Here is a 25,325-nt window from a genome sequence, read left to right as displayed (position 1 = left end):
GTGTCCATGACGTGAAAAGAAACATCTAAGTTTTTTTGGTAAAATATCAACTGCAAGAAAATTTCAATGCCATCATCTTCTCCACATCCTTCAGCATTGTTTGCTCCTTCTATGTGTTCTCTTAGTAACTTTTCTCTCACTGAATATAATGAACTGCTTATCTGCCTCCTTCCCTGTGTTTTTGATGGGGAACTGTTTCCTCTCTCTGTTTCTACAGCATCAAGCATTATGATTAACCAACTGAAGTGCTCATTAAATGCTTTCAGAATGAATAAATATATGAATGAATGAATGAAGTGATGCTATATATGAAGAAGAAAAGTTGCCCAAAATTTCTAAGACCGTTAATGGCACTTGCATCAAGACAAGCATTTTGCTTGCTTGCTTTTACTTGCTTACTTTTATGCTGAGAGAATTAAACTTTTATGAGCAGCAACCACTGGAGAGGAAGGCTCAGAGATGCTGCCAAAAAAGCAGATTATAGAGTGAAGACGTTCGCATTAAAGTGATAAAAGGATATTTATTTCTTTTTCAAATTAGCAGATTTTAAAAATTACTAAAAAAACGTACTATATAAGGGTAGTCCTTTACTAATAGGTAGATATTAAAAACTGTCCTTTGCTTTGCAGCTGTTGTTTATCTGTACATGTTTGCCATTAAAATTTTTACTTTTTAATATTAAAAACTGGACAATACATTTGTCTAAAGATACCGCATTATAACATCACATTGAGGGTTATAGCTTCAAAATATGAATCTGGGTACGGGCTGGGGGGGGACACAGACATTCAGTCCATGACAGTATATAAGTTAAAAATAGGGATGATAGAAAAAAAGAATACAGTTTCCTGGTCAAAATCTCAGAAGAGAATGATATAAAATGGGATACAGGCAACACTCAAAGAATTAAAAGTTGACAATTTACAGAAACTGGAAATTTAAGATGTAGAACCACAGATTCTGGAAGAAAAACGTATACCAAGTGGAATAAACAGTGTAAACAAAAAGAAATCTTCACTTAGATAAATTTTAGTCAACTGCAGAGCACCATAGGCAACAATAAAAATAACTAGAAAAATAAGAAGAGAAAAAAATAGCAGGAAACGTTATTTATTTACATAGTGCTTAACACATGCTAGAAGCTCTACTAAGCACGTTATATAATGTGATCCTCACAAGCATCTAGTAGTTTGGGCAGCTTTATTATCTTCAAAGCACTTGAACAGTATCACAGAGCTAGTAAGTGGCAGATCTGGAATTTCTTCAAAGAGCCAAGAGAAAATCAGGTTACTTTAGAATTATCAAAAATTTCTCTCAAGACAGGCAAATAAAAATATCCTCAGCTAAACAAAGCAGTTCTCCCCTATAGGAACCACTAAGAATGTATTTCAAGGGGGAAAAAAAAACGGATCCTAGAAGGAAGATCTGAAATGAAGGAAGGGTGGGCAAAGAATCTGGTAAACATGTCAGTATATCCAAACACTTATATAACATCAATAGGGCTTGAAGAAATTTAAACAAGAAAACAACAGTAATATTGACAATAATATTCCTGTGGAAGATACTACATTGATAAATTTTAAACTTTATGAGGTCAAGTCTGCATGGTAAAATGTTAAGGGTAACCACTAAAAGAACAGGAATAGAGTACATAACTTCTAGACCAGTACAAAAAACGAGAAATAGGTTTTTTTTTTTTAATATCCAAAATAAAGCAAGAAAGGAGAGATACAGCACTAGAATAAGTGGTAGGAATAGGAAACAAACAAAAAAAGACAGTAGAAAAAAATTGAAACATAATAATACCAGTAAATACAAATGACCTAAACAGGAAGTTAAAAGACAAAGATTTTTCAGTTTGGCTAAAAATGAACAAGTTCAGCTACATGATGTTTACATGAGGCACACTAAACTCCTAAGGACATACAAAGGTCAAAAGTAAAAAAAAAAAAAAAACAAAAATACCTAGGCTAAAAGGAATGAAATAAAAAGATGAAGTGGCTATATTAATATCAGACAAAAAAAGACCTTAGGGCAAATATGTGTTATTAGGGATAAAAAAAAATCCCTATGTAAATAAATAAAATGATAAAATATTTCACTCCTAGGAAGATTTTTAAACTAAATTATATAAAAATACTGAATGCATCTTAACTGATAAAAGTGACAATGTTAGCACCATAGAAACAAAAATGACCAGTCTACTGGCAAAGTGAAAGATTTATGCACCTCTCTCAATTTATTTTCTAATTCAAAATTCAAAAAGATATGGAATCTTTAAGGAATAAAAATTACAACCTTAATGGCCGTATATAAAAGCCTTCGCCAAATAACTAGTGACTATACATTCTTCTCAAGTATATATGGAACATTTATAAAAACAGACAATATAGAAAGCCATAAAGCAAGTCTTAACAAATTGAACATATTTGTTATCATAGAGGTTATATTTTTCTCATCACAATTCAATTGTTATAAATGAATAACAAAATCATATATTTTTAAAACCTGTATATATGTGAATTTTAAAACAGTTTTAAATAACTTACATATCAAAGAAGAAATAACAGTGGATATTTAAAAATAATTAGAACTAAATGAAAACACAACATATTAAAACTATGAAGGTGAAATCAAAATAGAATTTTAAAGGCAACTTAATTTCTTGACCTCCTAATAATGAAAAGAATACAGCCTCAAAATTGTTCTGCTAAACATGAGACTTTAAGTTTAGAAAAAATATGCTATCAACTATTACAATTGGAAGATCAATAAAGACCAAAGTGGTTCTTTAAAAAAACTAAAATAAATATATCCCTGCTAAGGTTGAAAAAGAAGAAAAGAAAAACGTCCCTCAGTATGACAATCTATTAAGTCATACACTAAAGAGATTTTACAAAGGTATAAAGTAGTGTCATTCTTTTCATTTTTCTTGGAAATTATATTCATTTTTCATAACAAATGTTATATAAGCATGAGTTTTTTGCAGCTTATAAACAGCCTACAAATATCAAATTTGGTTGGGTCAAGCCAATTTATACTTTACAAACAGTAAGCAAGAATTATCATGTGTTTTTATAAATACTTTATATTTTCTGTAATTGCTTTATTCCTTATTTTTCCATATTCTTTGTGCAAATTCTTGATTTTTTCAGACTTTAGCACATAACTGCAGAAATATTAGAGTTTGCTACTGTTGAAAATGACTTCAGTTTTGAGAACTAAATACATTATAGCTTCCAGATTGATGCTAATTACCTGTTTTTACAGAAATGTGCTAATGTGTTTCGTTAGAAAGGGGTGGAACAGAAGGAAATTAATGCCTCTTGTGTCACAAAATAGGAAGTGGAGAGAGTAGAAACAAGAAGATGTGGTTGGCTTCTCACTCTGGCTCTGCTAGAAGACCTACGTGACCTTGGACAGGCCATTCCACATTTACATTTAACACTTGAGAAATTCATTGTCTTTATTTGAAAATATGGATGATATGTTCTGCTCAGTATAATTTAAAGTGTTGTTTTGAAGATCAAATCAAAGAACTTTTATAACAGCACATTTTAAATTCCAGGTATCATTCAAACTTGCGATTATTTTTTTAAAAAGATTCTCTTGTGATCTCTAGTTAGTTTTTATGTGAAATTGTTTACCCACATTTCCATAAATAATGGAATGAGATCCAATTACTACCATTATATTGTAGTCTCATCTACCTGTGTCTATCTACTCAATAGGACTATGTGAATTTGTAAAAGGACTATCAGTCACAATGTTCTCAATTACCACAGAATACGCATGTATTATTTTATGTAGCAGAATAACATACAACCAAAATCTAATTAAATTATTTTCTCCCTCTGTGTTTGCATAGGTAAAAGATCTAATTTTGGTTTCACTGAGCTCATAAAATGATGACATTAGGAAAGCTCACATTTAGAATTTACATTACTTGAAAAACGTTGTCACATTTGAGATACATTTTTACTGTCCCGTTTGTGAGAGTCCCCCAAACTTTAAGCTAAAAGTTAAAAGGGCTTCATGCTTTCATACAAGTTACTTTAAACCCTTACTTAGTCTTCAATACAGAGCTGCTTGGCTGCATTAGGGCTGGGTGTTGAGGGCACTGTGAAAGAGGAAAGTAAGATAAGTACAAGTCCACAGAGAGAATGGTCTTGGTTGGTTTTCTGAAGTAAAGGGTGCCCATGTCCAAATGTTCTTGCCTTCACTCCCAAGTGATACACCCTTTTTTGTGCAGGAATCTGGAATCAACCAAGAATCACAAACGAAGTGAACACGGAAGACAGCATTATATGCAGATATTACAGACTCCAGCAGAATCAGAGAGGCAGGATTGAGCATTCAGGAAAGAATAGGCTTTCCCCGGCTGGCTGCAAAACTACTGCCCTTTCTTGGGAGGGTAGATTGCTTGGAGCTCCAGGTTCACCTCTGTCAATTGAGAAACTTCAATGGGATTCTCAGCTCAACCATCGTTTACACAGGAAAGGCAAGATGCTGGCAAGTAGACTCCCTTGCAACTGTCATACAGCGTTTTTAAGATATACTATTTATTAGGTAAATGCACGAATGATATACATAATAAGGAAGGAGAGAGTTCAACTGGAAATATATCTGTGTTAATAGAAGCATAGCCTATATCATTTAGGGCTGCATGTATGAACAAGTTTACATATAGCAAGACATCTTGGTACAGAGGAAAGAAAAATATAGAATTATGAAACTACTAACATGTTACTAGTTATTTTTATTCTGTTTCATCCTTTGTATTTACGTTATTGTTTTAGGTTGTAGAAGCAGAAGAATAGAAATTGGTAGGTTAGTCTATGAAACTTTATGTGGAGATTATGAACAATGGTGTCATCTTGGAAATAAGACAGAGATGTCCCCAGAATGCCTTCAAACTTTCAAGTATCAATTTAAATTTGGTGAATTATATATTTTATTATGTAGTTTTCTTATTGGACCCAACATGCTTCTCTGAGTATTCTCCAGTCATCATTCATATACGTGTACGTATGTGACATATTAAAATTGAATATTTGTGAAAAACATAACCTTGGGTAATTAAGTGATGTTCTCATTCTTTTTTAAATTAAGTTTCTATGCATACCTTAGGTTTTTGTCTAGAAAAAATTATTTTCAGGGTATTAAATCTAAATTTTTTCAACTACCTCGAGACCTCTACATTTGATACTTTCCTTATTTTTTTCCTTTCTTTTGGCCCAATGTTCTAGGTAGAACAGAACACAACGTGCAGGGTACAGGCCCTGAGAAGGGCATGACTTGTTCAAGAAGCTGAAAGGTCAGTGTGGGGGGAGGTGGGGGAGGCAGGAGGTAGAGGAGGTGGGGAGCGGAATGGATGGGAGGGGGTAGTGAAGATGTAGAAATGGAGACTTGAGAAGTAGGAGGAGCCAGGCCACTCAGGGCCTTATTGGCAACAGTGAGGTATTTGGAATTTAGCCTAAGTGCTAAGAGATTTCAAGACACAGGAGACTCATTCATCCATTTCACAGTTGGTCACATGCTCCAGACACTGTGCCAGACAACTCAGTCCAGCATCCCTCCATGCTTTTCAAACACACCAACCATGCTCCCCTCTGCACACACTGCCTTTGACACTAGGATGCCATCCCCCTTGGATATTCCCATGGGTTGGTCCATGACTTTAGTTAAAAACCTTTTCTTTAACTTCACCTTATCATGGAGGACATCTCTGACAATTCCACTGAAAATACTGTACCATCTCAGTTTTTTGCTTCTCCCTTTTCCCCTTCACTGTTTATTTCTCTATAGCACTTATCACCATCTATTAAGCTATATATCACGTATTTCATTTATTGTCTCTCTCTGCCAATAGAATGTAACATGGATGAGGGCAGGAACTATTTTCTACTCCCTACCATATCCCCAATGCCTAGCTTTGTGCTTAGCACGTAGGGACTCTCAATAAATAGCTGCTGAACCAATGACTCAATGAATGAAACACAATCATGAATATGACAATGTCCCTGAATCCCTGTTTTTAATGGATAATTCTTGAGGTTGAGAAATACAAAGAACAATGTAGGCAAATGGATCCTAATGCCCCATTTTACCATGGGATATCTTATTTGGGCATTTATTTTCTCAAAGAAGCTTTATTTCATGGCATAATAAATTATTTCCTTCTGAATTCTGCCTGGGTTATTATATATAAAATTTCAGACCATGTTGAAAACATTATCATACAGCCTCAGGAAAATAGCATTTCCCCCATCCACCTCATACCTTCTTTGGACAGATGCAGGACATAAATAAATTCAGTGAATAAGTAATTAGCTCACTTTTAGTTGCAGAAATGATATATTTTCTATTTCTAGGGAAAAGTCAAAGAGTCTTTGAGTCTTTGGATCATCACAACAGGGGTTTAATAAAGAGTCATGGCAGTGTAACAAATTCTAAACATTAGGTCTGAATTACACCAGTAGCCTCCTAACTGCTCCTGCCCTCGTCCCTCTACAATCTTTTCTTTCGGTACAGAAGCCTAAAGGATCCTGTTCATGCTGCTCCTCTGCTCAAACCCTCCAATGGTTCCTCATCTCCCAGAGTAAAAGCCAAAATCCTAACTACAAAATAAGGCCCTACACGATCCACCCATCACATGCCTAGTTACCACTAATTTCTTCTCATATCACTCTCCTCCTCCCTCTCTACTCTAGCTACACAAAGACTTTGAACACACTGTTTTTTCTTCTGGGAATATTCTTTCTCAGAAAACCAATGACTAGGTTCCTTCCCTATTTTCAGGACTTTGCAGAAAGACACATCAAGGAGGCCTATCTAAAATGCAATCTCACCTCTGATACTAGGCTTCTTTCCTATTTTGTTTTGTTTTGTTTTCAGTAGCACTTACTATTAACTTACTGTGTATTTTACTGATTTCTCTTGTCTATTATTTGTTCTCTTTAAGCCCTCACAGTTTCGTGGGCCTCTGCTTTACCTAGTTCTGTGCTGTTTAATATATTCACAGATAATGAATGCTTTTAAGTTGGATTCCACATCCTGTCTGAATCTAGTTCTTACAGAAACATATTACAGTTGGCTCTCTGTATTTGTGGGTTCCAAATCCACAGATTCAAACAACTGTGGATCCAAAATATTTGAAAAAAACACTCCAGAAAGTTCCAAAAAGCAAAACTTGAATTTGCTGCATGTTGGCAACTATTTACATAGCATTTACATTGTATTAGGTATTATAAGTAATCTAGATATGATTTGAAGAATATAGGAAGATGTTCATAGGTTATATGTAAATACTGTGCCATTTTATATTAGGGACTTGAGCATCTGCAGATTTTGGTATCTGTGGGGGTCCTGGAACCAATCCCCCAGTGGATACAGAGGGACAACTATATTTACTAATAGCCTCAATCCTACCATCTTGCAACGGTGGGATTAAAATTAAAATTTTTAATTAAATTACCGTCTCTCTGAGCCTAGAATGTGAAGACCCAGCTACTGCCCCTCTTCTCACAAAGTTCCAGGAGATGCCTCATTTTCATTCAGACCAGGAACCACGCCTCTTTTTCATATCACCAGAGTCAAGACCTCTCTATTTCCAAATATTTTGTCTATTTCTGGCCCAGTGTTCACATGGTCCATAGGACAGAGAAGCAACTCTTTATCAAGTATTTTTTTTCTTTGGCCACGTATAGCAGTCCTTCTCTATATTCGAATGTGGCCTTGCACATCACTGAGTCTGCTTACATATGAGGAAATTTCTACAACCCAAATTCTCTAGTACTTGGGTCTCTTTCAACCAGTTCTCTGCTAAAATTAGATTATTGTGTTTTTTTTAAGTTCGTTAGTTTATTCAATTACTTCTGAGGATCCTCTATTTACCAAGGATACAAAGGATATGAAGGATATAAAGTACACATATTTCTCAAATTCTTTACATTGTTTCTTTGGATTATATTACAAGAGTTAGAAGTTTGTATATTCAGAGATCACTTTTTCCTCTTCCCCTTCACCACCATAGAATTGCTTTTACTGAGCTGTCTGTGGTTTTGTTCTACTGCACGAGAGTAAGGAAAGTTAAAAGGCACAGTACTATGAAAATCTGTATTATTGAAAGGTTATTGTTGAGGCTATTGTTCAATAGATTATATATTACACTAGAGTATCACATACTCTTAATATGGGCCAAGTGTTGAAATGTCATTCAGGCCTTAATAGCAGGAGCCACTGCATTGCTGCTGAACAGCTTGAGGGGATTTCTCTTATTGACAATGAAAATTCCATGGCCGACTAGGTCTAATTTCTGTTGACTGTTAGAATACTTAGGCCCAAAAAGTTGAAGCCCTCCATTAACAATTAAAGAAAATAACATTATATTATGGCTTTTATTAAGGAATGAATGTCCATATAGCCAACCTTTAATAGAAAGGATTTAAGGTAGAGTACATGCATTTTATGTATTAACTTGACTCCTTGCTTCATGCTATTTTACCTATTCTAAATTATCCTTCACCTTAATTATCTCTCAAAAACATTATCTTCTTATAGTTGCAATTTTTCTACATTCCTTTTGAAAATGCATGATATAAAATATAATGCAAAAATCTCAAAATGTACTATGCACTGGGGATCTAAAGATAATTGAAATAAACTTTGCCTTCAAGGACCTCATGGTCTAACAGTTTACACAAATATATAACCAATTAATTATAATATTTTCATAAATATTTTAATATATAATATACAGGATACAGTGACAGAGGACCGAGAAGGGTGTAATCAGTTTTCTACTTGGGAGACGGTCATGAAGTCTTTAAAAAGGCAAACATTTGAACAGTATCTATACATATAAGCAGGTGTCCACAAGGTGAAAATAGGAGAGAAAAAAGGATGAGTGTTCAGCATGTGTAAACTGTGGGATATTCAGAGATTGTTAAGTATTTTGCTTTCAGGAAGAGAAGAGTAATGGAAAAAATTGTCTAAATAGATTAAAAATAGTCATATAACAAAAGATCCTTCCTACAGCCTTAAAGAGTTTTCATCTGTAGGCGATGAGGAGAAATTAAAGGGTTTTAAGAGGAGTTGGAGAAGCAAGTCAGATAACAATTTTAAGATGATGACTCTGGGAACATGACAAAAACCAGATTGTTGGGGGAAGAGCAGAAAAGATGTTAGAGAATTGATAGTGATTTCCCAAAGAGGCTGGCACTTGATTATAGAACTTCATTATTTTGAGATCTATGCTTTGTATAATTATAGTCATTCCCAGGTTCTGGTAAATGATTCTCAAGATAAAGTCTCAGTCTAACACTTGTGTTTTCCACTTAGCTAAAAGACTGTTCCAAGTCTAAACTGTAATAATGAGGATATGCCATTTTTCCAGTGGAAAGCCCCTCTGTGATGATGCTGCTTCGTTACCTTACCTTCTTTTGACCTCTGATCTGAGTCAGTAAAAATCCTCAAATGCAGAATTTTTCAGTGGACTCTTTTCTGACTTTCAGGAATACATGGTAACCAAAATATGCAGGTGTGATGCTGAGTTCAAGTCTTTGGAGGATTGATCTGGCAAAAATATTCAAGGTCAACAGAGGTAGGACTCGTATTTCATCACCTGAAGCAAATGACTAAATATAGAATGAAATACTTTCTTAGCAGCCTCTGCTTTGGCACCAAGAGTTGTTGCACAAAGCTGCAATAAGATAAGAAATGTAGTAAAGAGGATTGCTTTCCACAGACATGTGAAAATTCTAACTGAAACTGGGATAATATTTTCCAAATAATTATTCTCCACATCCAGTTTGGAAAGTACAATTAGAAAACGATTTTCCTCGCATTTCTGGGAAGGAACATTCAACCCTGGAATAAGGTTTTCTCATGATCCACATCTGCCAAAGCCACACTGGCTGAAATCCTTACAATGAATACAAATGAGCAGGATATTTCTACGGTTCCAGAAGAAGCAGTGCCTTTGTTTCTGGTACAAAATAAGATGTTTTCCATAATTGGCAGTATTATAGGGACAATTAAGATATAGTCAAAACTAGCTTGATGAAAGTGAATTCATGTATCATGGAATTCTAGAATCTCCAGGCTGGAAGACTCCTTAAATCCATCTAATACACTCACACATCCCTCATTTTAATTATTTCTACTAATTTTATATTATTTTATTGCCCAGCCTCTATTTAAAACTTCTGGTAACAGGAAACTCAGTTGATTTGGTCTTGAGCAGCTCTGTTAAAAAGTCTTCTTTCCCCCCCCATTAAAGTTAGTAATAATCCTTGGCATCATTCAGAATTCAAATAATTCCACTTTTACTCAATAGCTTTCAGCGTAGAGGAGGAAATCTATCATGCCCTAGGATGACATGTTATTCACCTTCTTTATCACCCAAATATTCTTCTCCATGCCACTTCCACTTTAGAAGTACACAGGGATCTAAGAAGCTGTACAGCTACTCTACCTTGATGCAAATTGGTCTATTTCTATTGAATAAGGCATGTATTTCCATTATTCTATTCCAATCTTGCATCCTATCTCTTTAAATCTTGGTAATAAATTTAAGATCATATGTATTTCCATATAATTAAAATATGTGGTTCACTTTGTTTATTTCCCATTCTCTGAGGCATTAGATACTCTTATTCTTTTATTACTTCTCATGTTTCACATACAAATTGCTATTTTCCTTTCCATGACAGATTTGTTTGCTTTTTTTTTTTTTTTTTTTTAATGACCAGGCTCATATTCAGGTTGAAGTTCTCTTGATAATATCAGTTTGTTTCAGGATAAACAAACCTGTTTCTAATATTCTGAGCTATACTGCATTTCTACCTGGGAACCCAATTGAGCATTTCAGTTTATAAAACCACTTTTCAGAAATCCAAACTCCATTAACTTAAATCATGTACAAAGCAGGCTGTTCACCAATCTTGTCCCTCCATCCCTGCAAGTGTGATAAGGGAAAGAAGTAATAGTAACAACACATGTATCCCCAAGTTCTCTAATTTCCAGTCAGAGATCTCATAATCCCCAAAATGTTTTGCTGATCTTTCTGGGAGTGTCATCTGTTCCACCATAAAATCAGTGGTGTGGATAGGGGAACATAAATATGATCTCAGGAAATTTTCTATCACATTTCTCATATACACTGGAAAAACAGCACAAATTCCATCTGAATTTGCCAAGCCTTCACAGATCGGATATTCTTCACCAGGGCTGCACCATTTACCAAGGAATTAACAACAAGCAGGATAGATATTAGTTTATTTTCTCTGTGAATTCTGCACCTCAAATTTTGTAAGTATAAGTAAATAAAATCCTTTAGGTGTATTAAATTTCATACTCAATAGCTCTTGATTGTTCTGGAAATAGGTTAAACTAGATTAGCAGAAGTTAGACTCTTATGTTCTAATCACATCTTTGCCATTTAAAAGCCTGGTTGCTTATGTAACAGTCTTTCTGGAGACTAGTATTCTCACCTGTAAAAGGAAGAAATGATACCTTTCTACTGTGACTCCCTAGTATGGATTAAACTAAGGATGTTTGCCAAAATATAACCCACAAAGCAGTTGTGGGCACTAAGAAGTAAACTTTGTGTATCTCTGTATAATACTCTTTAAGGAGTTGTCACTTGCATGGGGCACACTGATTTAAAGAAATAATAATAATAAAAAAAAGTAACTCAGGGGCAGGAAAGGCATTGTTTTTTAGAAGGATGATTGCTCTTCTTGCTATCTTCCAGGAAGTCAGCTTTTTCTTGCAGATAAGATGAGGTTTTGTGCACAGAATAAATGTGAACTCCCACTGTGCCATCACTCCATGTAAGGACTAAATTACTGGCTATGGAACAGTTAGCTACAGCAGAAGCTGAAATTGGAAATTAGATGTTCATCATCCATCATATATGGATAAGCACAGTGTGCAATGAGCTCTGACTGGCAGTGACCCACTAAAGCTAAGCACAAGCTTTAGCCTGAGACTAACAACAGACAGCATGGCTCTTGGAGGGTGAAATCTCTAGAAAATAAAATAGTATTGATATAATGCTGAAAGCTTAAGGAAATGCATGTGGATGTAGAAACAAAAAAAAGGAAACTCATGTTTTTAAAGATATTCAAAAAAACAAAGTCTTAGATATAAAATAATTGGGTGGAAAAAGTGATGAGGAAGTTTGGCAAACTACCACAAGATCCAAAGTAAAGACTGTGGAAACAGAGTGGGCAAAAGAAGCAGCACTAGAGTCAAATGGTACATGATTATTATTATTATTATTATTGTGCAGTTACTGTGGGGATACTGGTATTCAAATTTGGCTGTAAAGCATAGCCAAACATGCTTCATTGTTAATAATGCACTATTCGTTACACCAAATTATACAGAGCTGTATTATTTTTAATTACTTTATTTTCTTTAAATAACAACTAAGGAATTCTAAACATGTTTCACCTAAAGTAGAAGAATATGTGCAGCCACTATGGAAAATAGTATGGAGGTTCCTCAAAAAACTAAAAATAGAGTTGCCATATGGCCCAGCAATCCCACTCCTGGGCATATATCCAGACAAAACTATAATTCAAAAAGATAGATGCACCCCCCTGTTCATAGCAGAGCTATTCATAATAGCCAAGACATTGAAACAACCTAAATGTCCATCCACAGATGAATGGATAAAGAAGATGTTTTATATACATACAAGGGAATACTACTCAGCCATAAAAAAGAATAAAATAATGCCATTTGTAGCAACATGGATGGACCTAGAGATTTTCATACTAAGTGAAGTAAGTCAGAAAGAGAAAGACAAATACCATATGATATCACTTACATGTGGAATCTTAAAATGTGACACAAGTGAACTTATCTGTGAAACAGACTCACAAACATAGAGAACAGACTGTGGTTGCCAAGGCGGGCGGGGGGCATGGTGAGAGATGGATTGGGAGTTTGGGATTGCAAACTATTATATATAGAATGGATAAACAACAAGGTCCTACTGTAGAGCATAGGAGACTATATTCAATATCCTGTGATAAACCATAAGGGACAAGAATATGAAAAAGAAGATATATATATCTGAATCACTTTGCTGTACAGCAGAAATTAACACATTGTAAATCAACTATACTTGAATAAAATAAATTAAAAAAATAAGTAGAAGAATATGAATTTTAGTTATTCCTACTGATCAACTGCACACTGGACTTGTGACAATTTAGGTCAGATCATCCCAGAATGACTCTATCTACAGATCTGTATACCTGGATGATATGCTTGGTGTCCCCAAACATCAAAATGACAAAAGTACTTGGAATACTGTAAAATATTACTGAAATATTATACTACTCTCTGGCTAATAAGAGAATTGACACATTTGGGGACATATACATACAATGACAAGCTTCTTTATTTTAGTTCCTATTCAAAGTTCCCATAGATTTAAAATTTTTATTTATATTGGCACTATTTGAAAGTCTTACTGATGGCCCATTAATATCATAAAGAGTCACAAGTAAAACTGTTCTATGCTTTTTAATTTATATTTTTGTACATATAAAATTATATTTACAAAAATAAAAATTAAACTAGAAAGAAAAATAACAATCTAAAAATTAATGATAGTATGTCAAAATTCAGAAATACTCTGAAGAAAACATGATTTAAAAATATACTGGTCACTCCCCCAAAAATGAAATACTAAGGTATCAATCTAACAACATGTGTACAAGATCTATACGAGGAAAACTACAAAGTTCTGATGAATGAAATCAAAGAACTAAATAAATGGAGAAATATTCCATGTTTAGAGAAAGGATGACTGAATATTGTCAAGATGTCAGTTCTTCCCAACTTATCTATAGATTCAATGCAATCACAATCAATATCCCAAGAAATTATTTTGTGGATATTGACAAGCTGATTCTAAAGTATATGGAGAGGCAAATGTCCCAGAAGAGCCAACACAATATTGAAGGAGAAGAACATAGTTGAAAGACTGACACTACTTGACTTCAAGACTTACACTAAAGCTATAGTAATCAAGGAAGTGTGATATTGGTGAAAGAATAGATAAATAAATTGATAGAACAGAAGAGAAAGCCCAGAAATAGACCCCCATAAATACAGTTAACTTCTCTTTGACAAAGGAGCAAGGACAATACAATGGAACAAAGATAGTCTCTTCAACAAATAGTGTTCGAACAACTGGACATCTACATACCAAAAAATGAATCTAGACACAGATCTTACATCCTTCACAAAAGTTAGCTCAAAATGGACTACAGACCTAAATGTAAAATGCAAAACTATAAAAACTCCTATAAGGTAACATAGGAGGAAATTTAGATGACCTTGGTCATAGTAATGCCTTTTTACAATACCAAAGAAATGATCCATGAGAGAAATAATAGGTAAGCTATATTTTATTAAAATTAAAAACTTCTGCCTTGTGAAAGACAATGTCAAGAGAATCCACAGACTAGGAAAAATATTTGCAAAAGACACATTTGTTAAAGGACTGCTACTGAAAATATACAAAGAAACCTTCAAACTCAACAGTAAGAAAGGAACTTGATGAAAAAATGGGCCAAAAACTTTAATAGACATTTTACCAAAGAATATATACAGATGTCAAATAAGGATGTGAAAAGATGTTCCACATCATATATCATCAGGGAAATGCAATTTAAACCAACAGTGAGATACTACTGCACACCTAATTAGAATGGTCAAAATCTGTAAAACTGACAACACTAAATCCTGACAAGGATGTGGAGCAACAGGAACTCTCATACATTGCTCAGAGGAATGCAAAGTGGTACAGACACGTTGGAAGATAATATAGTGGTTTCTTACAAAACTAACCATACTCTTACCATAAAATTCAGTAGATACTCCTTGGTATTTACCCAAAGGAGCTGAAAACTTATTTCCACACAAAAACCTGCACATGAATGAATAAAGCTGCATTACTAATGCAATTACTAATGTGTATGTGCCTCATAATAGAGCATCAAACTACATGAGGAAAAATTTACTGAATTGTAAGGAGAAATCAATTAATTTACTATCGTAGTTGGAAATTTCAATACCCCTCTGTCAGAAATGGACAGATCCAGCAAGCAGAAAATCAGTAAGAACAGAGTTGAACTCAACAACGCCATAAATCAACTAGATATAATTGACATTGATTGACTACTTCATTCAACAACAGCAGAATATGCATTTTTTCTCAACTTCACATGGAACATTCATCAACACAGACCACATTCTGGGCCATAAAACACAGCTTAACTAATTTAAAAGAATATAAGTCATACAATGTCTGCTCTCAGACCACAATGGAATTTATTCACTCATAACTGCCAAAATGTGGAAGCAACCAAGATGTCCTTCATTAGTGAATGGATAAGTACACTTTGGTACATCCAAAAAATGGAATACTATCAGCACTAAAAAGAAATGACCTACCAAACCATGAAAAGACATGGAGGAACTTAAAATGTATATTTCTAAGTGAAAGAAGCCAGTCTGAAAAGGAAACATATTGTATAATTCCAACTAAATGATATTCTGGAAAAGGCAAAACTATGGATACAGTAAAAAATCAGTGGTTGCCAGGAGTTGGGGTGGGGGGGAGAGATGAATAGAGCACAGAGGATGCTTAGGGCAGTGAAAATACTCTGAATGATAATTATAATGGTGGATATGTATCATTAAACTTTTGTCCAAACTCAGAGTGTACAACAACAAGAGTGAACTCTAAGGCAAACTTTGGGTGACAATGATGTGTCAATGTAGGTTCATCCTTGGTAAAAAATGAACAATTCTGGTAAGTAATGTTAAGGAAATATATGTCTGAGGGTAGGGGAGATGGGTAATACCGGAAATCTCTCTACCTCTCTCTCAATTTTGCGGTAAACTTAAAACTGCTGTCAAAAAAAAAGTCTTAAAAATACACCGGAAAACTAGAAGAAATGTAATTGAATATTAATCAAATTGTAGATGTGAGGGATGACTTTCTAACCTCTACGTTCATGGAAAAAAATCCCTCCATTCTCACCAAAAATGTGGATAAAAACTACAAGCTCCAAAGTTCAATATACCAAAATTTAACTAAAGAAAAAAATTGACAAGTAAAACAAAATGTTACTAGTATTTCACAAAAAGAGAAACATATTTGAAATATAAATGATTAATTAAAATTGAAAATCATTCCATTCAATATTTCCACAAGAAAAATTAATAAACAGGTAATTAACAAGTGAGAGAACACAACTCATCTACACAAAGAATAATGGTCAAGAAAATAATTAAAGGAATATAAAAACCATCTTTTCTGTCTACCAAAGTAACAAAAGAAAGTCATTTAAAATTATTGTTATTCATGATAAAATTTTTGTATTTGTTGTGATGACACTGGAAGTTGGATAGAGAACAATGGAAATATTTTTGATTCTATTACCTACTTTTGAGGGCCCTCAGTTTCATAATAAACTGTTTACTAATAACTGTGCTTTTGTAGCTCATACACATTTACTTACTCTTCAAATCCTGAACAGTACTTCCTTGGTGCAAATAAATAATTGAAAGTCACTGAGAAGTACAGTAAGATTACTGAAAGGAAAATATCACCTACTATTATGACCTTTTATCTTTAACATGACAGTTTTTCTATTTACATTTCATGTTTTTGTATTCAGGGTTTTTCTGCACACAACATGTAGGTGTTTAACAATGCCACTGAAGTCATGAGCTCAGAAAATTTCTAAAAAGTGTCCCTCTCACTAAACTTGCCAATGTTTATAAGTCTTGAAATTGTTTAAGTGGCTTGAAGGATGCCAACTTATGGCTGATGTTGGTCCGCTGAAATTGAACTCGAATTTTATAATTTTTATGAAGATAATTACAAAGCAAATTACTTAATGATCTCAGTGTATTCATATTACAATTATTCCATCTACATTTACTACCTATCACACTATAAAATTATTCCTGTATGATTTCTTTTTTCAAATAATAGTGTACAGATTTTTAGTATTTTATATTCAGAGGATATGAAACACTTTACAACCATGTAGTATTATATTTGGGCATAAAGTCTAAATATTTTGCAGATTAGAAAATTACCATGAAAAGGTTTCTATGTCATAATTTTACTCAAACTTTTAGGTTTGGTAAAGTAATTTACATAAGAAAACGTTAAATGTTAAAAAAAAAAAGATTTACTTCATTAGGCAACATTTTGTTCTCAGCACTATTATCTCCCCTACCTTGAAAGATATTTAGTTGGAGAACAATATCTATATTGCTGTTCAAGGAAATAACATAACCATAAGCCCAGGTTTTTCTTCATAGTTTAATATAATAACTCCATGCCTGAATAATTCTTCTGAGATTTTCTCAGAGTGGTAAAATATGCAGAGTAAATAGTTTACAAGGGGGGAAAGGGGAAGCGGGATGAATTGGGAGATTGGGATTGACATATATACACTATTGATACTATGTATAAAATAGACAACTAACAAGAACCTACTATATAGCTCAGGGAACTCTACTCAACACTCTGTGGTGACCTAAATGGGCAGGAAATCCAAAAAAGAGGGGATATATGCATACATATAGCTGATTCACTTTGCTGTACAGTAGAAACTAACACAACATTGTAAAGCAACTATACTCCAATAAAAATAAATTAAAAAATTAGTTTACATGGGAGGTTAGGTATCTTTTAAATATGTCCCATACTGTGAAGGTGATCTAAGTTGTTGCTTTATACATAAAGCTAAAATGTTTTGTTTATTTTTAGAAGTAATTTTATTTCATATTTTGGATGCAAATGTTTTTAATACGTGCACAGTGCAATTTATTGACATTGCAATCAAACTGAAAAATTATTCAAGAATTAGAAGTATTGCTTGTGAAATTTATAATGCCAAAACATTTAAGGTGTGGCCTTTTTAAAACCCCTTACAGGACTTCCCTGGTGGTGCTGTGGTTAGGAACCTGCCTGCCAATGCAGAGGACACGGGTTCAATCCCTGGTCCAGGAAGATCCCACATGCCACGGAGCAACTAAGCCCGTGTGCCACAACTACTTAGCCTGTGCTCTAGAGCCCGCAGGCCAGAACTACTGAGCCCACAGGTCACAACTACTGAAGCCCGTGCACCTGGAGACCGTGCTCCGCAACAAGCGAAGCTAGCACAATGAGAGGCCCATGCACTGCAACGAAGACCCAATGCAGCCAAAAAAAAAAAAAAAAGCCCTCACAGTTCTTTATAAATATTTTATGGTGCTTTAAAATTAGTTAAGAATAAAAAGGACAAATGTTAAAGCAGAAATACAGTATATCATTATAGATCATCCATATACGCAATATTTCAATACTATGAAGTGAATTTGATTTTGTTCAGTATGTACTAGAATATATTAACCTTTTCCTCTTGTAGGAATGAGGGGAAAACGTTTTTCTCCAAATCTGCTTTTATAATCGAGTCCAGGGAGCAGTTCACTAGAATCATTAGGAATGAACTGGCCCTACCCTCAGCAACTCTCTCTTGCCTAAGAGAACCTTGCTTCCAGCTTTGGTGTCCAGTAACCAGAAAACTTTATATTAGACAGAAAAATGATTACTTGAAGGGTTAAAAATTAAAAGGTAATTGTTGATTGAAAGGTTAAAGCGTTCAAGTTCAGGCTCATGCTGACTCTGACAGGCACAGATTATTGGTGTCTATTGAATGGGAAAATAAGTCAAAGGGAGAGCCTGACAGGCTACTCAAGAGTCTCATGCAGCGTCTCTCGCGGTCAAGGACTGGATGGCGTGACACTATGGTAGACGACAGATGGTTGAGGCAGAAAAGACTAATTCATTCTAAACTAACTCACAAGACCTGGATAAAAGTAAATTCTAAGGACAATTTTTAGTATGAAATGTAGCTGCTTGGCAAGCCAGAATACTAAATCTTCATATTCTCTCTCAAGCTTAAGAGTCTGAAACGGAAGCTAATTTCTGGTGAGAATATTGTTTGCTGACCATGAAATTAGATAAGAAGGGTTGGGTTATTTTAATATCTATGATATGTGGATGCAATCATCACTACTATACAAAGGTACTGTCACACACCATCTCCTCTAGAGGAAGCTTGATGTACTGACAAATTCTTACTTCCGGCTGCACTTTTTCCATTTAGAACACTTTTCTCCTGCTAACATAGTTTCTCCAGACAAAATACTATGAACTTGTAAGACTGTTTTATTTACACTCTTTTACATTAATCACTTTCCAGGCAAACCTTCCCCAAATCTCCATCAGCAGTATAATAGGAGATAACTTAAACTAACTGATTTGTTTAAGTTAAAAAAAACCACAGTTTTGGTCCAAAATGACTTGGACAAGGATTGGTGGTGGTTTTTCTTTAATAGGACAATCCTATCAAAACATCAGGAGATTTCACAAAATATTTCAAATAAGGGACTAACTGTAGTAAGAGTTTTTAGAGCCTTAAATAATATATCTCTGAATATTAAAATTTCCCCAAAGAAAAGGAATTATTTATATGGACCTTTAATGAAGGGTGGCTTTTCATAGTAAGTTCTTCAAAGTGCAGGTTTCTCAGAGGCTATCAGTTCAATTCCACAAATATTAAAGAATACTTCTACTCTGCTAGCCAGCTTGCTAATATCAAAGATTCAATATAAGCAATATACCAACCTTTCTCTTAAGAATGTCACAGTATAGAAAAGAAACTAATGATCTACTAAGTAGCTGAAGCCCGTCACTCAATAATATTGGCTCTCATTTGGGGATTTTCAGGTTCTTAGTCCATGAGAACAGTAATATAGGTAATTTATTTCCAAAGTAATACAAGCAACTTATAGAAAATTTAGAACTACAGATAAGAAAAGAAAAATCTGGGCAAAATATCTACAACCCTTGTATCCTCAGATAAACACTACTTTTAGTTGTATTTTTCCAGACTTATTTTTCTGAGAGATATGAAGGCCACTAAAGAATACAAAATTAAAAAGCATGTGCTCAAAAACATTGACTTTCTTCTTTAATAAAAATTATATAATCTCTTTGTAAAAGGGAATTAAAAATAAAACAAAACAGAAAATTACATGCAAAATGTTTTAAAAGATATAGTTCATTAATATACACATAAATTTCACCACCCAGGAATATATATAGTCAATATTTCCCAAAACTCATTTAGACTTTACATCTTTGCAGCCAGAAATAGACAGAGATGGAGGTAGAGATATTGACAGAGAGAGAAAAACAAAGATGAAAACACAATCTTATTAAAATTAGAATCATAGTATATACATTAAGATTTTGCTAAAAATCATTATTACCTGAATTCACACACCCCCGTCAAAAAAAGGAATTAAACTGCAGGAATTTTTGAGCTTAAGTACATTTTTCTTCCATTCCAGTTTATGGAAAAAATAACTGAAAAATATGGGTTATTAATATTTTTTAAATGGCATGTTTCACTGCCTGATATGATGTGTTGAGGACACATCATTTCTATGCTATTCTTCACAGAAATCATCTATCTTCCCAGAAAACATGGGACAAACACAATTTGAGAGTTATCCTACAAAATACATAACCAGTGCTCTATAAAAATATCACGATCATGAAAGACAAGGAAAGTTGGAGGAACTGTCATAAATTGGAAATAAGATAAATGACAGCTAAATGCAACATTGGATCCAACATTGGATCCAATTGGATCCTGGGTTGGATCCTAAAACAGAAAAAGGACATCAGTGGAAAAACTGGAGAAATCTGATTAAAATCTATAGTTAAGAGTATTATGCCAATGTAATTTTCTGAAAATTCTGTTCATTGTACCACAGTATATAAGATGTTAAGATTAGTGTAAGTCAGATGAAGAGTATAAGGGAACTCTCTGTACTATATTCATAGTTCTTCTGTAAGTCTAAAATTATAATAAAATTTAAAACTTCTTAAAAGTAGAAAAAATATTATGTTTCACTTTTTAACCATTTCTGCCAACTCCCAGCTCTGAAGCACATAGAAATTAGAATTGTTAAACTTCTACTCCTCACCAGATTTTTATTTGTAATATTTCTTTCCAAGTTTTAGAACATATACCAGCATATTGTCCTCAGTTCTAATTTCTAAATAAATCCAATAATCTTCACTAGTTCTTTATTCACAGCTTCTTTTTCCTGTGTTGTTTCTTTGACTCATTTTTAGTTAGATAAATTTCACCGCCAAGTCTTTTTTTTTTTTTTTTCCAAGAAGGGCTTTTAAGTCCTATGCCCTCAAGTTCTACTGTGTTTATGATCTATTTGCTGCTGCAGTAGTCTTGCTTGTTTTCCCTCAGAAGTTTGTTGGCACTGCTCGAGTATTTTTCTGGCATTGAGGATTATGCTACTCCTTTGTCACTGCATTTTCATTCATCATTTGTTGGGTGGACATTATTCTCAAGTTTTTGCTGTTGCTGCTGTGGTTGTTACTTGTTTTATTCAACAAGGCCAGGCTCATGGATTCTGTATTTTCTGAGTTCTTTAATACTTGGGAATGATTTGCAATGTTTGAGTATACTCGATGTACATGGATTATAGTTTTCTCCTACTCAACACTTTGTAGACATCATCTCATGACACTGAATGTTACTGTGAAAACCAGCCTAATTTTTTATTCCTTTGTAGGCAATTTCCTTTCTACCTGCTTCTTTGAGGATTTATTTATCCTTGAAGTTCAATAATTAAGAAGAATATATCTTGGTATATCCTAGAATAATTTACCAGGCTGTTCTATAGATTTAGCTCTTCCTTTATTTCAGGGAAATTTTTTTTTTCAGGGAAATATTTTTTATATCTATGAATATGCTTTCTCTTTCATGTCAGTAACACCAATTATACTTATGTTATGACATTTGTTTATGTCCTCCACATCTGTTATTTTTTCCCCAACTTTTAAAATTGTTTTCCTATTTTCTCTGCAGTTAGTGATTATTGCAAGCTTTCTTGGAACATAATTCATTTTTATATTATCACTCTCTTGAAAGGTTAAAATTTATTTTTAGCTGTGTATGTTTTCTTATAAGTTATTTTGCTTTGATATGGTGAGAGTGAATTACCCTTTACTCCCTTGCCTATTTATTTGAGATATGTTTGTCTTCCCTTCCAATCTAGAGTTTAAGAGCTAAGAATTTTATATTTTTCACTGGTATACCACTAAAATCTGTGTGTGTGTTTGTGTCTGCGTACTTGTGTGTGGAGGTGGTCAACTTAACAGGATCATGTGAGTTTTCATTTGAGGAGCAGTTTGGGAACTGCTCTTTTGTTTCTGATTTTAAAAAATGTTTCTTATAAGCATTTATTCTCTTTAATCTAGAGTACTGTTTTCCCTAAGGGATAGCATGACCCAGACTCTTCCTACTAATTTATATGGGGCCCTGGAAGATGAGAAGCTTCTAGTTGTTTCTCCTACACTTAAAGAAAACCTATGGTGGTAGAAAGTTACTTCTGCACTTACAGCTTTTCTATTATTTTTTCCTAGTTGCCTAGACTCTCCTTTAATTTGCATATCTCCAAATTGTGGATTATTGTTGAGAAGTCTGAATACATTCTAATTTACCTTTCCTACTAATGTGGGTAGGATTGAGGCAAGCACTGGAGACTTCAAATGTTCCTACATAATCTCTTCCTTTCTTTCTTTAGCTACACTTTTCTAAAGTTTATGTCAAGAAGTTACAAGCATTTCATTTTTCAATGGCAGCTAATGAATTTTTTTGCCATGTACAATATTCCTGATTTTGTTTATTTATTTTTAACCAGCAAAAGGGGAGAGATGCTGTTTGATTCATATTAATCTTCAATATCTCTGAGCTTCTCCAATGTCTTCTTTTCCTTAAATCATATCAACTAACTGTTATAGCATGTCAATACCATTTTAATACTATGTTGTTCAAGAGTATGCATTCACAGTCATGAATTATCAATTAAATTTTACAAGGGAAACTATTCATTGTTCATATATATATATATATATATATATATATATATATATATAGTTTCTGCATTTGTTTATCATTTAGTTTTTCAAACCTTTGAAGTATGGAGATGATAAAGGACAAATAAAATATTCCTTTATGGTAAATGGTAAAATGTGATAGAAACATAACTACAATAGTAATATTTAATGGAAATTGAACAGAAAAAGAAATCACTGAAGACTGGTCTGTCCAAAGCAGACTGAACCTTCTACTTTGTAGAAGGGGTGAGATGAGCCTGGACTTCAAAATGGGGAAGGCTCTGGATGGACAAATGAGAAGGTAGAGAGCATCCAAAGTGAGTAAGGAATGGGGTAAAAAGTCAAAATAAAGTCCAAGAGCAGGATTAAGTATTTTGTATCCAGTTTCTTAGGGACTTTGGCCAGGACTAAGCATTGTGTTGGAGAAAAGGGGTATGCCAAGATCAGAAAATTTATCTGAGTCAAATTATGTAGGTCCTTGACTGTTATTCTGAAGAGAATCATCTTTTCTCTCTTTCTTTTTTTTTGTTGCCAAAAATAACAGATAGTGACAGAGTAGTTGCACTGGAATATAACACAACAGATAGCAGTGTTTTAGGATAACAAATCAGTCAGGGCTGGACAATATGGACTTAAGGGAGGCAGGCATACAAGTAAGGCAGCTGTTGTCATGATCCATAAATTAGATCATGATGTCTTAAAATAGCAACTATAACATTAGTATGATGGCAAATATTTTTTAGTGCCACAAAATGTTGGGAATATAGAAGTGAGCAGTATGATTCCCAGCCCTACTATCCCAGAGTTCACAATCCAGCAGAGAACACAGGTATTCTTTTTAAAAAATCTCTTGTGTGATGAATGCTGATAAGGAGATATTACGTGAAAAACTATATCTGGGAAATTATACTAATCTGGGAGGATCAGGGAATGCCCTTAATAGTGACTTTGAAACTTGGTGCTACAGACTGACTGTTTGAGTCCCCACCCCCACCAAAGATTCATATGTTGAAATCCTAACCCCTTATGTGATTGTAGTTGGAGATGGAGCCTTTGGTAGGTAAGTAGGTTGTGAGGTTGGAGCCCTCATGAATGGAAACAGTGCCTTTATAAGAAGAGACAGAACATAGCTTGCTTCTTTTTTGCTACCATGTGGGGATACAATGAGAAGATGGCCATCTGCAAATCAGGAAGTAGGCTCTCACCTGACATCCTATCTACCAGCACCTTGATCTTAGACTAAGATCTCCAGACTGAGAAATAAATGATTGTTGTTTAAGCCACCCAGTCTATGGTAATTTGTTATAGCAGAACTAAACTGACTAAGATACTTAGCCCTGAAAACAAATTAAGAGTTAGCTATGTAAACGATGAGGGGGTCTGGGGGAGAGAGTCTAGTGCATATTTCAAGCAGAAAAAAGAGACTATGTAAAGGCCTTGAGGTGCTAGATAAATATCATGATCAGTTTTCTGTAATTTTCTATGATATCCAAGAGCCTTTGATGAGCAAAATGATTGAGAAGACTTAACTACATTTAAGCTGAGCAAACTCGATCTGAATTATCTTGCTAAGCATGTTGCCTCTTTTATAAAAATTATAAAATACATTAAAAAGTTGTCAGAATCAAAATAAATAATTTGTATAAATGAGGTTTGTAAAATCTCCTTAAAGTCTATTAATAAGCTTAGTGGCACATGCCATGACATCAGAGCACAAACCCCAACACTGAAATTATGGAGAGGCAGAAAAGTATATGATTCAGAAATGAGTTCTAAGGCCTGGGGTACTATGACAAGAAACAAGGCCAGCCAATAACTATAACAGAGATCATATTAATATGGGAAAGGGCTATTTAACTTTGTAAGGAGAAGGGTGGAGGGGAAAAGTAAACATTTTAATCAAATCCAATACTTTGTTATTGATTTCTCTTTGCCAGACATACCTTGTAGAATACTTACAATGCTTCTGACATTGAGATATTTGGCCAAAGCTATTGGATTAGTCAAGGTAAACGCTCTGCTCCTGGTGTAATCTCTTGAATTTCATTTATATGTGATTTATTCCTTTCTCCACAAGAAGGCTATTTTTATTGATAAAATTAATGAAATTGAGAATCCCAAAGGGAATTTGATGTCCACTCACACAAAATAGGTTTGCAAAACGTAAGAAGCAGCCAAGAAAAAGAGTCAACTACATAAAGATTGTGAGTTTCTTCTCTGCCTTTTGTTTTCTTTTTTTCTTTTCTGTTTCAAAGTAAATACTAGTCAGATTTTCTGTCCTTTTATGTGTTAGTCA

General features: G+C 34.0%; 1 protein-coding gene across 1 annotated transcript in view; it reads right to left on the bottom strand.

Annotated features, from left to right (window-relative positions):
• Positions 1–25,325, bottom strand: part of SPAG16 (sperm associated antigen 16) — a 910,587-nt gene that overhangs the window by 444,725 nt on the left and 440,537 nt on the right. The window lies entirely within an intron of this gene.

Source organism: Balaenoptera ricei, chromosome 7, assembly GCF_028023285.1.
Source record: "Balaenoptera ricei isolate mBalRic1 chromosome 7, mBalRic1.hap2, whole genome shotgun sequence".
Lineage (NCBI taxonomy): Eukaryota > Metazoa > Chordata > Mammalia > Artiodactyla > Balaenopteridae > Balaenoptera > Balaenoptera ricei.
The sequence above is the reverse complement of the archived record's forward strand: the minus strand, read 5'-3'. Positions and strand labels throughout refer to the sequence as shown.